Source organism: Vanessa cardui, chromosome 19 (assembly GCF_905220365.1).
Source record: "Vanessa cardui chromosome 19, ilVanCard2.1, whole genome shotgun sequence".
Taxonomy (NCBI): domain Eukaryota; kingdom Metazoa; phylum Arthropoda; class Insecta; order Lepidoptera; family Nymphalidae; genus Vanessa; species Vanessa cardui.
In genome coordinates this window covers 6,053,917-6,067,036 of record NC_061141.1, presented here as the reverse complement: position 1 = coordinate 6,067,036, position 13,120 = coordinate 6,053,917, and the positions used below count along the sequence as shown (strand labels likewise).

General features: G+C 29.4%; 1 protein-coding gene across 4 annotated transcripts in view; it reads right to left on the bottom strand.

The window, feature by feature from the left end:
* LOC124537966 (ras association domain-containing protein 10) overlaps positions 1 to 13,120 on the bottom strand; it is a 152,906-nt gene that overhangs the window by 30,897 nt on the left and 108,889 nt on the right. For 3 of the 4 annotated variants that reach the window (XM_047114960.1, XM_047114963.1, XM_047114962.1), the window contains exon 2: positions 2,105 to 2,163. The gene's annotated coding sequence lies outside the window, so the exon portion shown is untranslated. Of the gene's footprint in view, positions 1 to 2,104; positions 2,164 to 11,963; positions 11,989 to 13,120 lie in introns of those variants that run through there. The other variant, XM_047114961.1, reaches the window with a different exon arrangement.

The window sequence follows — 13,120 nt, the reverse complement described above, 5'->3', positions numbered from 1 at the left end:
GGGTGTTTGTAGTATCGTACTTATGATTTCAATAACACAAGTGCTTCAGCTACTTACATTGGGATCAGAGTAATGTATGTGATGTTGCTCATATTTATTTATTAATATTGATAATGTATTTTCCTTTTTTTTCTTCTTGATATTTATTTATAAAGTAGTATTTCTTTAACCCTGCAAATCAATTCCAATTAATTTTAAATATACGTTTGTGTATGTATGTAAAGATTCTATACTTAATTTTATAAATGTCAAAGTAACTCTGTCTGTCTGTGTGTCTGTCTGTCAGTCTTTCACGACCAAACCAATGAAGCGAATCTGATGAAATTTGATGTGAAATAAACTTGAAGTCCAAGCTACTTTTTTAAATGAAATATGTCTGTTTGTTTAAAATGTTATATTGTTAGTAAATCTATAATCATATTATAAATGTGAAAGTTACTCTGTCTGTTTATCGTTATTTCACAACCAAACCGCTGGGCCAAATTTGATGAAATTTCGTATGAAGCAAACTTGAATTCAAGAAAGGACATAGGCTACATTTTTTGCTTAACACATGACAACCGATCCCCTAAAACGCGAGAGAACAACTGGTTTTATACAAATGAATAGGATGAAATCGTCTGTAATGTTACATGTTTCTGCAAATTTAGGTAAAAATCGGTAGTTAAGCGATGTCAATTTCACTGAACCTTAAGATAAAAAAATATATTAATTAAGACATGTTACACTTTACAATGGAACTCTGTAAGCGGCTCGTGTAACGCAACGATCGCTCAATCAATGTCACGAGTACAGGATGTTTCAAAAACAACGCAACACAAAACAAAGAGTGAAATCATTCATTCTATTTTATTATTGCATTGTAATAATTTTGTATAACACGAACAATCGTATAAGCTATCTGTATTTGTTTCGGTCTATTAATAATTAACAGTGAAAATATAGTGAAACCTTTTCTATTGTCAATCTTCATGCTGATATTACTGTCAATTGTTCAAGCGATTTTGAACGTCATTTTCGTCGAAATTAATCGTTTGTCGAAAGAAAATGTCGAAGAGATTGATCGCTCTTAAGTAGGTGATTGTCGACCCCATTTCCAATCGTTAATTGTTGGACTCGTGATAAATCAAATACTTTTGTTATTTCTACTACAAAAGTAATCGCAGACTAAGATGTCTTGTGATAAACAGGATTAACTATTTATGACTCATTACTAATGATATGACATACGAATTTGTAGCTAAGAACGGGACCTAATTTATCAATCGGGTTCAATATATCGATAAACCTAAGTATTTAAAAACGAATAATTGTAATAAACATTATCTATAAAATTTTATATTTATATTTAATGTAAAAAAAGACATTAAAAGTGAAGTACACTTTCACATCAAAGAGGTATCCACTGAAAAATAAGTATTGAGATCTGTTGAAATAAAATGACAGAATATAATTATATTTTGTGCACATATAAACACCATGTATAATGTTTGTGACGATGGAACAAGTTTTTATTTTGCCCACCCTGCCTTAACTTCGTATACGTTACTTGACCACGGGCAATATCGAGCAAAAAATTAATCATTTTCATTTTGCCTCTGTTTATTATCACACACACCTTTTTATTCGCCACATGCCTGATAAGTCAACGTTAGAAGCTGGGTCGTTATGAGCTTGACAGATGGCGCTGTTATCGACTTAATAGTTTTTTTTTAAAATAAAAGATACAAGTAATAGACAAATCCTTACCTTTGATATATGACTAGTATTTAACGGAAAATTGAAGTACAAATTAAGTGTTTTGTAATTGTGTATATAATACATTTCGTAGTTGAAAAATATCGCGAATAAATCCGCATATTTCGGATCAATATCTAGCATGTATTGGAGCACCATAATGGATTTAAATCCAAGCCTTTTTTTGAATTGAGTAATTTTCACCCTTTTCTTTATTTAAATAATGAAATCTACTCAGATCTAATATCTGTTTGCTTCAATGTTCGTTATCGGTCAGGAGGATACTATCATTTAAATATTAAAAAAAATAATAAATAGCCTCTCGATAAAAAAGCGAATCTCTGAAAGTATACCGATTGAGACTTACCTCTTTACGCCACTCAGGCGCAGTTATGGGATCATTTCCAAATTTATTCCAGGAGCGATCTGTTAACAAAGAAAATTATGTTTTAATGACAGTCGTATTTAATTAAAAACAATAAACAAATAGTTCAGATATAACTAAATAAATTAATATTTTTCTCAAGTAGCGTTGCCTCCTTATAAAGGATAGATATGGGCTATTTAATTATAATCTCTATTATTTTTACAACCTCACAGTAAGTCATATTCCTAGAATTATAGCAGTAATCTGCTTTTCGATGTAACCTTTAAATGTATATATAATACGTACATTTGCCGGATATCAGAGAAGCTTAACTCTATATTACCTTAACTTTATACATTTTGTATAATAAGCGTAAAAACTTCAAACTTAGCAGAATGGAGTCATCCAAATGTAAACCCATTCATTTAATAACTTGCTCCCTAAACAACCTACCCATTTGGCATTAGAGTCAGGCAGGCAGCTGGTCATAAAAATCTACCTAATCATTATTTCTTGCAGTGTTATAACACATTGCGCCGACCCTACATAAATGGGATAAGAGCAAGCGCACACTAATGATAAATGACTGTGGAACTATCATTTACGTGATCTGACATTAGTTGGCTGCTTGCATCATTAAACGTTTGTAATATTATTAATTACTAGCTAATGTGCGGCTAGAATTACAATGTGTCTTTCAATTTTTATGTATCGTTAACCTCGCTAGTCACTTTTTGTGCATTTATTATACTATACCAGAAATATTCACATATGTACCAACAAAAAAGTTTCTATACAATTGGATGAATAGCATCGGGATATATTTATTCATCATTGATACAAAAACATTCGTATGCTTATTATATAATGCAATAATATATACAGACTTTAGAAAAGCTGGAGTTCGTATTCATTTATCTCATGCAGGACATTAATTGAATTAAATATATTTCATTTGAAAAAAGAATGATTACTAAATTTATTCCTGAGTCTTCTCAGTGGAATTTGTTTTTCAAACTGACGGCACTTTTTCACGATAAAAAAGTGACCTAACTGGCAATCTATTTTTTTTATACACGATGACAATACAAATAAATACTATTTTAATGTACACATTTCAATATGTATCTTCGTTAGTATAATTCCATCTCGTTAAAATTTAATATATCTAAGAATTATCATAGTAATTATGAAATGAGAATGAAGTGGCATTATGCAAAAGGTATTAAAAATTCATAATTACAGTAATTTATTTTATGAAATGTTAAAACCGACAATCGTAAAATATTATATATCTGTATTAATTAATATTAAATGGCGTCCAGTAGGAGGTGGGTAATAAATTTGAATGGATGTTATCCGTTAAGGTATCGTCAGTTAACGTGCTCAGTTAGGACATAACCTAGATTCTAGATCGAGACGTACTGTACTGTCGCCAAAAATATACTACATGTATGTTTTTTTAACTAAGACTTATTTTGGTTATGACTTTATATTATACTGCTTTGGTTATAATTACATAAAAATGAAATATATTCTAAATGAAAAATTTTAGAACCCTCTAATTTAGAACATATTTAAAGCAAATAACAAGTTATTATATGTATTAATACATAAGTTTATTTGTAGCCATAAATGTCATTACAAATAATGTAAAGATTTTTTATATTATTTATATAAATATCTTTGTATGCTTATGGTAATGGCACCTATGCTTATACAAAATAAAATGTAGTTAAAAAAATATAATCCAATACCAAAATTAAAAAATATAAAAACTTTTTTTTTTCTATCCGTACCACAAACGTTACCTCCAGCACACTAGAAATGCCAGCACTATTCGCAGGCTATTTTTTATCGTATTTAAGCTAATTAAAGTCGATTACGAAAGCTAAATCGGCCTGAATCGATGCTGGCACGCGAACATTGCTATTTTATAATAAACTTGTATCGATTTAACATCGATTGCGTAAAGAGAGTCTTGAGGACGTCCGTCTTATTTTTTTATAAATAAAAGAGGTATAGCTCCTTAGAGTGACATATTTACGTCTCATTACTAAGATCGTCGTGTAAATGTGATTACGTTTGCCTTAATTACGATGTTACTACAGCCAATTTAAATTGATCTCTCCGAAGTAACGGTCGTAATACTACATGCGTCTCATTCCTGGTTATAAATTATCTAGTTGTATCAGTTTATCGATTGTATGAGATTTTGTTGTAGTTGTTTTTTTAATTCATTGAAATATATATGAAATAATAGTTTTATTTATGTTACCTATACATATAACGAAATTGGAGTGTCTGTTTGTAATATTAAAATAGCCCTTTTTTAACTCAATACATATGTATATACACGGTACATATGTATACTAAAATGTCACTTTTTACAATTTTTGTCTGTCTGTATGTATGTCTGTTTGCTCCGAATAATATCTGGAACGGCTGGACCGATTTTGACGGGACTTTCACTGGCAGATAATTGATATTATGGGAGTAACTCAGCCTATTTTTTTTGTTAAATTCAAACGCGTTCAAGGTCACGATCACAGATCGTGTATAATATTAACAAATTTTTGTATATTATTTGTACTCCTTTATATCAGTATAGCAAAAAATTTTTATATTTGCGAATTAGAAGTTATAATAAATATTCTGTCCTCCAAGGATATTGCTTAATTCTCACCAAATACAATGTTATATTAAAATGTTAAGTATATGTAAAGTAATTCGTTTTTATTATAACAATATAAGTTTATGTAGTATTGTGTTAGTTATATCATAAATAATAAATCTTTGTTATTAATTTTAATGTCTCATTTGACATAATATCTTTGATTAATGACTTTTAAAACAGCATCCATTACAAATAAACTCGTTGATGTCTTTTGTACGTGTCGTATAATTATGGAAATTGATAATCAACTTAATTTCAAACTAGACAGAAAATTTAAAAAAGAACTTTATTTTTCACAAATCATATTATATTAAAACTTTTTTTTATAAATCCATATTAATATTATATAATAAATGTGAAAGTAACTCTGTCTGTTTGTCGCTCTTTCAAGACCAAACCTCTGAACCGAATTTGATGAAATTTGGTTTGAAACAAACTTGAACTCCGAGGAAGGACTTAGGCTATTTGCCTAACATATGATAGCCAATCTCCCAAAACACAAGCGATGCCGTGAGCGACTACTAGTTTTAAATACGGTTGTGTATTAAACTGAATCGGGTAAATTATTTTTGTATTTTAAATGTCATTCTAATTACTTACTTCTACTTTACTCTTGTATCGAAATAATTAATAGCAGAGCTTAAATACGTATAACATTTTATTTTGTGTCACGGACACCGATCGCTAACAGTGATAGATTCAATTTGTTTATCGCTATCCATATAATCTAACTTGCTGTTAATTATAACATGTTTTTTTAACGTCGGTTAACGAGTGTTCTATTAATCTGCATAATTTAAGTGTAATAATATTGTTGGTACATTATATAAAAGATTTTTTGTTGTGCAATGTTTCAAAATAAAGAAAACTATAAGGTGATGATAGTAGAGCGAGGTGGCCCAGTGGTTAGAACGCATACGTTGTCACCGATGATTGCAGGTTCAAACCTAGGCAAGAACCAATGGATTTATGTGCTGAATTTTTGTCTATACTTCATCTCAATTAATCAATCAATAATCTCAATTATATATTATATGAGTATGCATGTGTCTAAATGTCAATGAAATTCTGCCACGTATGTATCCATCAACCCGCATTGAAGCAAGGTTTTGGGTAAGCTCCAAAGCCTTCTCTTCAAAGGGAGAGGAAGCCTTGGCAGAGGTTTGAGTAGTGGAAAAGGTCTTTATTAAAAATTGGAATTATTTTTGAATTTGAACTGTTTTAGTTTTTTTTTTTTATTTAATTAAATTTAAAAGTAACAACTGTTGGAATGATTCCAGTAAGCAACACTTTATAAATTCCCACAGGTGTTTAGCCTACAACGTTAATGGCGAGAACACTTAAATAGGTTGCCATCTGATCTCCTTAACTCATCAGACGTAAATAAGAAGTACAATTAACGCATAGTATCACGCTTTTGTGGTAAGCGGAACTGATAGTCCTGGAATCGATAAACATAAAGATACTATATGTGTTGAAATACAACTCGTTTTAATGAGATGCAAACATTTCAAATTATACTTAAAAAAAAACTAATTATTTTTTTGAGTTTCATGTTTCAGTTGTTAAAATATGATTCATAAATGTTTGAAATTTCTCAACACTGATATATCATATATTTAGAGAATTTTCAAAAATATAAGACATAGCCAACATTTCCTATATATTTATCAAGGCTTGACAGTGTCGGGTAAACGAAAGAAGCTAAGTCATAGGGATCATAACATGCCCAGGACTCCCGTTGGTTCGAGTCTTTCCAAGTGGAGGTCGTTAAATAGTTGCTTTTTTATATTCATTCGTAGTTATTGTTCTAATTAATTATGTTGGTTTTAGAAAGTGTAATAATAAATAAATTAGTGTTGTTATTTTTTATTTTATCTTACTTATGGTTTTTAATAATATTATATTAAGATAATTTATTTTGTATTATCTACTGGTGATAAGAGCTTTGGAGGTGAAATTGCTCTTTGCATTCAGTGATGATATTAATGTTTAATTTTACAATCAATAAGTCAGTGATATGCTTCCAATTGAATAAAATAATTTTATCTAATTTTTTAATTGATTTTTATTCCACTCTTACTGCAGGTAATATATGAATATGATTAATACTTATAAATATTTAAATTTAAAATAAATGAGATTACCTCGGATTTTTGAAAACTTTACATTCACAGATTGCAAGTGTACGATACGATGACAAATATATGAAATGATCTCATTCAGATTTCGATAACTTCTTAATATGGTGCAATGAAAGATCAAAGATAAGATAAGTGGAACGTAATCGGAACAATGTAATGCATTCGACAAATATAGCGTACTCTGACATATTGAAATTGGACACGTAACATAAGTAATCGTTTTGTAACTATATTAAAACCATTAATTTACATATATAATATTTTTTTGACAAGGTTGTAATTAACAATTGCTGTTATGTAAACGATTGTCATTGGGTCTTATATTTTATAACGTTAGTGCTGTAGCCTTAGGATATAGTACCGATTAGTGCTTATCACGACAGAAGCCGCCTGTATATATGACTATTAAATAGAAAAAAATCAGATTCCGTTCGATATAAATAATATTTGAACTGTTTTATTGTTTTGTTCTTATAAATACAGAATAATAATGTACATAATAACATAGTATATACTATCTGTATATACACTATATTTAATTTATTTTGTAATATGTTGAAATCATAACTTAGTATTTTTTATATCGGAACCAAGGTAGGCTGGTAAAAGTTATTGGGACTTTCTGTAGAGAAATTCTCCATATCAGACCGGGTTTGGCATTTGGAAGTGCACTTTTTAGAAAGCACGTGAAGCTGTCGGATTATAAGGGTGAGAAGATGAATAGAGAGTGCAGGGTAGGGCATACACTTATGCACTATCATACATTCTATATATTTGGGTAATCTCCCATGAGATTATATACCTAATATCGGAGTACGTATCACTCCTACACAACCAGGTAGCATTTACTCAATCTCTACACAGCGATTATTAGTCAAAGCTACATTCCATTTGGTATAAACGATCGAGTTTAATTACAAACACAAGAAAGGCAACACAAAATCGATGGCAGGCAATAAGAAACTATTGTATCTTACAACTCTAAAGACTATGTCATTATATTTAGTAGTTAACAAACGTAGTCTGCAGGGGTCTCATTTGTAGCCTATTTCGTTCCTTAACTTTGCTAATGAATCAACAATCACATACCACAGATATCATTGCAAAATTAAATTGACAAGAAAGGCGTGGCATTAAATTATTTAATAACAATACTAATAAAGATACAATGATTATTATTTATAATGACTTTATCTTGCCATTCGTGTAATGTATTGGCTATATTTGGAGTAATTTATTCGCTTATCCAATGTACACACATATAAAGGCATTTTAGATATTTCTAACTTACACTAAGATACATTCTCGAAATATTATTAGTTAAGTAGATTTATTTAGTTATATTTGATAAAATTTATTTTGATATAACCGTTTGTTTGTGTCTTAGTTTGACCATTTGATTTCGTGCCTGTAACGTAACTGTAACTTGAATGATTCAGTAATATCTAGCTTGAAACACTTCTTTAAGAAAAGCTTTGTGTTAAATTGTTAATTGTGTCTTTTGTTTGTAATTTTGGTTAATTGTTATGACGCAGATAGAAGGGCTTTTTGTAGGTCCGTATATATATAACATTATCTACTTTATTATCTTTTCGAGTACATAAAAAAAAGGAAAAAGTCTATATTTTATCCAAGTATATAATTTCGTAGTCAATTGTTATTTAAATGTTTGCGGAAAAAAATATTAATGTTTTGATATTTAAGATGCACTCTAATGAAAGCGTGGGCAGTTCCACACAACACGGAATAAGAATTAGGATACATCGTAAATTAAATTGACCGTCAATAAACAGCACGTGTGTCGCCGCCTACGATGAAAATACAATAAAGGTACATTTACATTGGAAATGTAACGTTGAGTTTTACGCGCGTTTTTATGTATATTTTAATTCAATATTATTTTATTTGATACATATTAGAAATTATTTAAAAAAAATTGCGTTATAAATTAAAGATAATAAAATATACTGCACATGGGAAGATAAAATATTGTACGTTTATTGAAGTTTAATATATATATATAATACATTACATACATATATTTAATATTAATGACGGTATATGATTTTTAAAAACCTATGTAAATTAAGTATTATATATTTGTGACGATAATATTACAAGTGTACTATTTAATTTACATCTACATCGATTTTTAGGTCTCTAGTTCATAATAAAATACAAATTAGAATATACTTTTTTAGGCGGCCGCTTCCAAATGTAAAAAAAAAGTTGAATGTAAAAAATAATTAAAAGGATGATTTTTTGTTCAGAAAAAACGGGATACCGAAGACATAACTGGATAGTTAGTAGTTAAAAATAACGCATATTTATTGTATTTTGTAATCGAATCTATATCTTCTTAACTTTGCCGTTCCCTAAATTCAAATCGTTTATAAAAATACATTGGTAAAAAATGCATGTTATTGGATACAAGATTTTGTAGATGATAAAAAAGCGTGGAATTAATACCCGTTGATTTCCAGGATACCTTACATTCATATATAGTTGTATTTAACTAATATGATTGTATTTTTTAAATGTTAAAAAGGAGTAACTACTGAGTTTCTTGCCGTTTCTTCTCGGTAGAATCTACTTTCCGAACCGGTGGTAGCTTCACTTAATTGTTAAATGACGATTCAAAAGTGCTTGTAAAAGCCCACTTGAATAAAGTTTATTTTGATTTTGATTTTTGACTTTGATTATTTGATATGTAACGTTATAAAATAAACGTTTTTACAATGTATTGTCTCGCTTATAAATTAAATTTACGATAAAATTAATTTACAAGCGAGCTAGACTATTGTCGGAAATAAATATCCCTATAAGTTATATTTTATCGTTTATTATTAGCACTAAGAATCGTATAAATATATTATATAATTTAATTTCGCGTGTCTGATTTTGGACTGTTAACGAAATTTTGTATACCATAGATGGTATTAAATAATTTTATTACTATATCCTTGAATTAAATATTTTTAATCTTAAGAAGAAATATTATTAAAACCTGATGATGCGATAAAATGAGAATTCTTAATATATCCATAAAATAGGTTTTAGAAAAAGTGACGTCATTAAAAAAAACCTCCATAAACTTCAAATATATTAATGCAAATGTAATAAAATTAAAACTAACGTATCACTTCTTATTTATAACAACTCAGATTATACTATAAGGGACACATTTATATAAAAACATACTATATACTTGAATCATATAATATCAATATATTGTTGGAAAATAAACGGACGCCAGGTCAAAAGAAAACGTGTACCGAACAACAACGTGACTTTATTCTTCTTTAAAGGAAATACCGATGAAAAGTCGCAAAAGAAGTGTGATAAGCAGTTATCACTGCAGACAACAAAAATAACATTTATATTGAGCGCAACATCGTCAATCCTGTTCTCTTTCTAGTAAGCATAGGTTAGTTTCTTTTCGGTTATGACAAATATATTATTGATTATAAGTTTCTTATAATCTAGTTCGAACTGGTTCGAATTTCATATTTAATTTAAACTAGCGGTTGTCCCGGCTTCGCACAGGTGGACATGCGTTGTTTTTGTTAATTTTTTCCTACATGTTTAACAATGGTCGTTCTATTTCAACTTATTTGTACAAATACCTTAATAAATTATATACCTTAACTTTCCTTATGAAACCCTGTCTATAAGTGAAAATAGCATGAAAATCCGTTTAGTAGTTACAGATAGACAGACGCGGTCGGAGGATTTTGTTTCATAATTTCAAGTGGTATCTTTATATAATTACTTTTTTAAATTGACTTATTTGATAAGGAAGACATTCCTGCCATTACGTTAGATGGTCATCTATGTTTACAAAGTAAATGATAACGCTAAGTATACAGATATTAAACCCGAGGATACTTCCGAAATGTACGGGAATTACGTTACTAATTTGTGTCGCGTTACAGAGAAGAAAAATATTTAGATTCAAGATTAAGGTGCGGCACCGTTGCAGACTATATTGGTTGAAAATAAAAAAAAAAAAAAACAAAAAAATATATAACCTTTTTTTAAACTATTTTCGTTTGCTGCCTCGTATGACAGAATAGTTTATTTTTCGTGAGTTTAAAAAATTTAACACGTCCTGATACTAATATACAAATATTGTCTATTAAAACAATGACCCTCCCCTCCACTTTTCTTTGTAGTCGATTAAATAGATAACCGAATAACATTGTAAGTCCAGCTATATTTACCTCAATTTATAAAGCGTCAAAAGAAACGTAGGTACTATTTGGTATGCGTCACGGTATAAAATGAATGAAAAAATCAGGTACAAATTTTAAATCGTGAAGGTTGTTATTTAAAAGCGGCTGCTTCTTACCTTAACACTATAAAAATACTACTCAAAATAAAATGTAACTATGCGATATTTTTGGGGTGTCGTAAATGCCATTTTAATTAATTTAATTTTGCCTTTATGTATATATATCCCTGTGGGAAATAGGGCGAAAACAAAGGTAGGGCCGAGGTTAATTAAATTGCAAGTCTTGGCGACCCTTATTTATTTAACTGACTATAAAAAACGATCCCTTCCTTTATATTTATGGGCTAACATTTTTTTATAATATTATTTTGTTAGTTTTATATTCATTTAGTCTCTTTTGCATGATTTATTTTTGCTTTTTTATTCCGTATAATTTTAGTAAGTTTACCCACCTTATTTAGAGATAACTTTTTCAATTAAAACATATCGATTTCGGTATAATAGGAAGTTAATTATAATTTATTTTTTAAATAATCTAACAAAATAATTGATGAATTTTAAAAAATAAAAATGAAAAATATAGGTGCACGAAAATCGCGTTAATGAAACTCCCGCTTAACATAATATGGATGGAGGCATTAAACAAATAGTGTGTGTTTACGAAGCATGTTTATTCAAGTATTATATACATAGAAATGTTAGTACACGTCAACGGTATACTTTACACTTTACTATGTATTTATTTAAATAATTAACAGCGTGGTAACATAAAAAAATAAGCTGTACTCAAAGACTGCTTCTTACCGTTCGCCTCTCCGGAAACCGGCGAATTCTGCGTAATATAAAAAAAATATGATTAACACGACATTAAATAAAGCTGAAAAATTCAACGAATACAAATATAAATAACCGAATAAAATCTTATTATAAATTGAACAAATGCAAAAGTCGAAATCATTATAATAGAACGTCCGATCAAGTTACCTATTCAAATAGGTCAGGTAAATATTCAAGAACTATTTTTAGAAACAGTATATAAATCGTAATATAAATCTTTAGACTTACATGGCGGATTCCAATTGCTGGTATTCCCAGCCATGGCGCCCGTCGTCAGGTGTGCTACCACCTCGGCCCGCTGAGTTAGAATGGTGTGTGGTATTACAGCATGGGATCCACCATGGCACGGTATCGTACCACCACCACCTGGTGGTTAACACCACGCATGCGTTGCAGGGTGGGGTTGCAAAATATTGATTATTTTCTACCCTTATTTCCATGATAGTCTGATAAGGGCCTATTCACAGCAATGGACAAATTGCTGGGGCGATTCGAAATACGTTGTATTAATTATGTACCACACAGAATGATTGATGGAAAATGTCTCGACTTTTCAAGAACAATCGCTTAGATCGATACCGTTCTATTTATTTTATATAAAGCGTGAACTTAAATAATAGATTGGAACTACATCAACGTACTCCAGTACATAAGTAACGTACGATCAATTCGTATCTTGAAATTGATGAATTGCTTACAAAATGAAATTTGTTTTCGAAACAAAATCACGATAGATCGTTTAATCGTTTTTGTTTCATTTATTCTCTACTTTACATAAATGTATTTCAACGTATGTTAATATATTATATATGTAATTCTAACATATACTTTAAATATATAATCACGACTACATAGATATGTTTTAGAAGATCTAGAACCGTAATAAAAACAATAATTCGATTAATTCTATACTCCGTCTTTGATAACATATTATTTACGATATGAAACGATATTATTCGTTGTTTGTATACAATGTAAGATAATTATATGCTTAAGGTATTTGTATATGTGATTATAGAGTAGAATATTCTTGTATCATTGGAATAGTATGATAAAAATAAATTCCATGATAGCGCTCAGCAACTTTGTCACTGGCGATTTGAAAAGTATTAAGCGCAATGCGG